Source organism: Sinocyclocheilus rhinocerous, unplaced genomic scaffold (assembly GCF_001515625.1).
Source record: "Sinocyclocheilus rhinocerous isolate Xijiao unplaced genomic scaffold, SAMN03320098_v1.1 scaffold357, whole genome shotgun sequence".
NCBI classification, from domain to species: Eukaryota; Metazoa; Chordata; class Actinopteri; order Cypriniformes; family Cyprinidae; genus Sinocyclocheilus; species Sinocyclocheilus rhinocerous.
In genome coordinates, this window is record NW_015649568.1 from 1101273 (window position 1) to 1107423 (window position 6151).

Sequence of the window (6151 nt, forward strand, 5' to 3'; positions counted from 1 at the left end):
AGGGAAGAGGGACAGTATTACAATCTCAGCTATGACACTATCCTCAACATGGCCCCCCGATCAAGGCCAACTCTGCCTGCAGAGAGGAATTTAAAACTTCAGCTTGTCATTTTTACACTTAGGGTAAATATTTGAAGTCCACTTTACGTTTAAACTCTAGTGGTTTCTGGAGTTTTTTTGTTTTTTTTTTGCCTACTTCAGCTTTAATATGACTGAATTGACACCCCAGGTGCTTCTTGTGCAAGATTTCTCAACATTACTTCATTGGTTTTGCACCAGGACTTCAACCTAATGGTGCGATTTGTAATTATTGAAGGAGCTCCACATGGGTTATTTATTGCTCGTCTCAGAATCAGTGTCACACCACTGTGATTCATTCATTCATTCATTCATTCATCATTCATTCCTTTTGACCCCAAACTTTTGAATGGTGTTGTACACAAATTTCAGTTTTTCTTCCTTGTTGGTCTTTTATTGTGATATTAGTCAGGTAAAATAGTTCAAAATGTCATGTAAAAAGACTGCTTTACGTGTCAATCAAATCATCTCTTCTAGTCTAAGCGGGTTCTTGATTTGCATAAGCTGCCATCACTTACTTTATGCTGATAGTCAAAGGTGCTTGTAAACTATGAAATCCTTGAAGCACAAGATGAAATCAAAGAAATGATTGCATGCCTTGCTGCTTCTACAATGTGTAGTTATTTCAGCTTAGTAAAACAGTTTTGTGAGAATGTGTGTGTGTAAGCTGAATGTAGTACTGGATTTACAGACTATGTTTAATTACAGTCATAACTGAGCCTGTAATTTCAGTGGTTCACAAACAAACCCACTGCAAAGACACCTGAGAATTAAATGCTCATTGGTCAGTAATATTTCAGTTTTCTCAAGCAATCGCAGTGGGTTTCAGACGTAAGGTTGTACCGTGTCTTTCACCCTCCTCTCCAGTGTTGACATACTTTGATGAAACTCGTCCCATCTCTCGTTTTTCCTGCAGCGATAGATTAAATGTCACAGGGCTTCTTGTAGGACAAAATTCTGGTGTTTCTCACCTCTGCTGAGTGAATCAGCACCTCTTCACCTTCTCGTGAGCGTTCCTGATATATTTCTAATCCCGCTACGAGTGATAGAATAACAGTGAAGTTTGCTCCAGCGAGGACGTCTTTGTGTCCTTGACTCGTGTCTGATCTCGTGTCTGATCACAGACGGTCACACACAAAGTACAAATCCCTGACTGGCAGCCAGTGGACGTTTGATGAAACACACAGATGAGAGGCAAAGTTAAATATATGCAAGCAGTTGAAAGTAAAATCAAGGTGCTCAGTGAAACAGAAGCTTAAAAGTATGCAAAAACAAAAGACAAAATTTTGTCATCATTAACTCATGATAATGCGCAATAAATGAATACAATTATTCAAAATATCTTTTGTGTCCTGCAGAAGAAAGAAAGACACACTGGTTTGGAACGGCATGAGAGTGAGTAAATTATGACTGAATTTTCATTTTTAGGCACACTGTCCCTTTAAATTATCTTGTATTACTTCTATATTTATATTAAAAAAAATTGCAAATGAATATCATATTTCAATGTAAGAAATGTTTTCTAATAATTTTGAAACACTGGCCCTTTAGGGGAGAAAGAAAGAAAAAAAAAAACAGTTCATGCAAGCAATTTCAAAATGTCTAAGTGTGAATTTTGTGAACATAAACCCACCCTCCATCAAATCCAAAAAATGAGCAAAACAGCATATTTTCACTGTAAAGGTAGTTGGATATTCTGAACTTTGAGTCATTGTTTTAAATTATCACCAAGAAACATATTGTGCTGAGTAACAATACATCATTTCGTTGCCAAGAGCAGTGTTTCTGTTTCTAATTACTCATATTACTGACCTTTTTTTTTTTTTAATTAGCAAGTGAAGTCATGTACTGCACATTATTTTCTATTAAACTTGTGCATTACTAGTGATTATCTATCATTCCAATTTGTTTCAATGTATTTTTCCATACATAATTAAACAGCTGAGGTCTGGATCTACATTAGGAAGCAGTAGTTAATAATGACCATCACATCACATTAAAATGTTTTTCAGACCGTCAAATAAATCATTAGAAATCAGTGATCCAGTGAGGAACAGGCTCATTTGATCTCAGTCTTATGCATGTGTGACACTCACTAACTGAATGCAGCAGCTCTGACACGTAATTAGCAGGATTTGACATTTACTGTAATAACACTAGAGACTGTGAGTGTCAAACATGAACATTTTCTTGCAATTTACTCACCTTCAGGCCATCCAAGTGTCACACCCTCATGCTTTGTGTTTTTCTCGCTCCTTTTTAGTTGTCATGGCTATTCATTTGATTTCATCATTATGTTCAGGGGTGTGTGTCTCGTTATCTTCACTATTTAAGTTCTGTTCAGTTTGAGATCAGTGTTGGGTGTTAAGTCCATATAGAGTTGTGTTGGACTGGGTTTCTTTGTGAATTCTGTCTTGTTGACTATTAAAGTCTGTTGGAACTTCATCGTCGTGCATTTGATGACAAAACACACTCGTGACGCCAAGATGTGATAAGTTTGTTTCTTCATCATTACAGATTTGGAGAAATTTAGCATTACATAACTGGCTCCATCAATGGATCATGAAATGGGTGCCATCAGAATGAGAGTCCAAAAAGTTGAAAAACATCTAGTCCATCAGTTAAAGGCTTGTGAAGTGGAAAGCTGTGTGTTTTTTAATAAATCCATCATTAAGAGCTTCTTAACTTCAAACCATTGCTGGCCTTAACCGATGCTGTTCTCTGTCACAAACATATGCAGGTCAGCACCTGTGAGTTATTGGTCTTATGATAGGCTTCACTTGTTGTTTTGCACCATGTTGTGTTATCTGCTCTTATAACACGGGTCATGTACCAGCATCAGAGGAAAAGCATCAGAAAGCGCGCAGGTCTTGCCTGACATCTCCTCACAGAGACCTGAAATCCACTGATGGACGTCACATTTATGTGGAATCCCCACAGGCCTGATGTCTGCAGCATCTGTAAACATCGCTGCACCTGTGGTCTGTGACTAAAAGGGGTTTTATTGCTTGACATTCTTCAAGACTCATGAATTATTTAGGAAAGTCTGCTGTAAAGATCTCACCCTTCAGCAGGCGGCTGCCTACTTGAGACGTCCCTCTGAAAATACACCTCTAGTGCTTCTCATTAGGTGGATGTGCCAACTGTGCACTGTGGAGATGTGAAATGGGAAATCCTGATCAGAATATCCTCAGGACAGTTGCATTTTTGAATCTGGAAAGATCTAATGGCCAGACACTTACTAATATTTCTCATATGAAATACAGCATTTCCTGCCTGCCATTTTTATACAGACAAAAAGAAAACTATTTTTTATGTCTTTCCATCCTGTTAAACATAATTAAAGGGGTCATATGATGTTGCTAAAAAGAACATTATTTTGTGTATTTGGTGTAATGAAATGGTTCAAAAAACACATTATTTTCCACATACTGTACATTATTGTTTCTCCTCTATGCCCCGCCTTTCTGAAACGTGTCGATTTTTACAAAGCTCATCGGTCTGAAAAGCAAGGTGTGCTGTGATTGGCCAGCTATCCAGTGCATTATGAATAACTGAGCCTGTAATTTCAGTGGTTCACAAACAAACCCACTGCAAAGACACCTGAGAATTAAATGCTCATTGGTCAGTAATATTTCAGTTTTCTCAAGCAATCGCAGTGGGTTTCAGACGTAAGGTTGTACCGTGTCTTTCACCCTCCTCTCCAGTGTTGACATACTTTGATGAAACTCGTCCCATCTCTCGTTTTTCCTGCAGCGATAGATTAAATGTCACAGGGCTTCTTGTAGGACAAAATTCTGGTGTTTCTCACCTCTGCTGAGTGAATCAGCACCTCTTCACCTTCTCGTGAGCGTTCCTGATATATTTCTAATCCCGCTACGAGTGATAGAATAACAGTGAAGTTTGCTCCAGCGAGGACGTCTTTGTGTCCTTGACTCGTGTCTGATCTCGTGTCTGATCACAGACGGTCACACACAAAGTACAAATCCCTGACTGGCAGCCAGTGGACGTTTGATGAAACACACAGATGAGAGGCAAAGTTAAATATATGCAAGCAGTTGAAAGTAAAATCAAGGTGCTCAGTGAAACAGAAGCTTAAAAGTATGCAAAAACAAAAGACAAAATTTTGTCATCATTAACTCATGATAATGCGCAATAAATGAATACAATTATTCAAAATATCTTTTGTGTCCTGCAGAAGAAAGAAAGACACACTGGTTTGGAACGGCATGAGAGTGAGTAAATTATGACTGAATTTTCATTTTTAGGCACACTGTCCCTTTAAATTATCTTGTATTACTTCTATATTTATATTAAAAAAAATTGCAAATGAATATCATATTTCAATGTAAGAAATGTTTTCTAATAATTTTGAAACACTGGCCCTTTAGGGGAGAAAGAAAGAAAAAAAAAAACAGTTCATGCAAGCAATTTCAAAATGTCTAAGTGTGAATTTTGTGAACATAAACCCACCCTCCATCAAATCCAAAAAATGAGCAAAACAGCATATTTTCACTGTAAAGGTAGTTGGATATTCTGAACTTTGAGTCATTGTTTTAAATTATCACCAAGAAACATATTGTGCTGAGTAACAATACATCATTTCGTTGCCAAGAGCAGTGTTTCTGTTTCTAATTACTCATATTACTGACCTTTTTTTTTTTTTAATTAGCAAGTGAAGTCATGTACTGCACATTATTTTCTATTAAACTTGTGCATTACTAGTGATTATCTATCATTCCAATTTGTTTCAATGTATTTTTCCATACATAATTAAACAGCTGAGGTCTGGATCATACATTAGGAAGCAGTAGTTAATAATGACCATCACATCACATTAAAATGTTTTTCAGACCGTCAAATAAATCATTAGAAATCAGTGATCCAGTGAGGAACAGGCTCATTTGATCTCAGTCTTATGCATGTGTGACACTCATTAACTGAATGCAGCAGCTCTGACATGTAATTAGCAGGATTTGACATTTACTGTAATAACACTAGAGACTGTGAGTGTCAAACATGAACATTTTCTTGCAATTTACTCACCTTCAGGCCATCCAAGTGTCACACCCTCATGCTTTGTGTTTTTCTCGCTCCTTTTTAGTTGTCATGGCTATTCATTTGATTTCATCATTATGTTCAGGGGTGTGTGTCTCGTTATCTTCACTATTTAAGTTCTGTTCAGTTTGAGATCAGTGTTGGGTGTTAAGTCCATATAGAGTTGTGTTGGACTGGGTTTCTTTGTGAATTCTGTCTTGTTGACTATTAAAGTCTGTTGGAACTTCATCGTCGTGCATTTGATGACAAAACACACTTGTGACGCCAAGATGTGATAAGTTTGTTTCTTCATCATTACAGATTTGGAGAAATTTAGCATTACATAACTGGCTCCATCAATGGATCATGAAATGGGTGCCATCAGAATGAGAGTCCAAAAAGTTGAAAAACATCTAGTCCATCAGTTAAAGGCTTGTGAAGTGGAAAGCTGTGTGTTTTTTAATAAATCCATCATTAAGAGCTTCTTAACTTCAAACCATTGCTGGCCTTAACCGATGCTGTTCTCTGTCACAAACATATGCAGGTCAGCACCTGTGAGTTATTGGTCTTATGATAGGCTTCACTTGTTGTTTTGCACCATGTTGTGTTATCTGCTCTTATAACACGGGTCATGTACCAGCATCAGAGGAAAAGCATCAGAAAGCGCGCAGGTCTTGCCTGACATCTCCTCACAGAGACCTGAAATCCACTGATGGACGTCACATTTATGTGGAATCCCCACAGGCCTGATGTCTGCAGCATCTGTAAACATCGCTGCACCTGTGGTCTGTGACTAAAAGGGGTTTTATTGCTTGACATTCTTCAAGACTCATGAATTATTTAGGAAAGTCTGCTGTAAAGATCTCACCCTTCAGCAGGCGGCTGCCTACTTGAGACGTCCCTCTGAAAATACACCTTCTCATTAGGTGGATGTGCCAACTGTGCACTGTGGAGATGTGAAATGGGAAATCCTGATCAGAATATCCTCAGGACAGTTGCATTTTTGAATCTGGAAAGATCTAATGGCCAGACACTT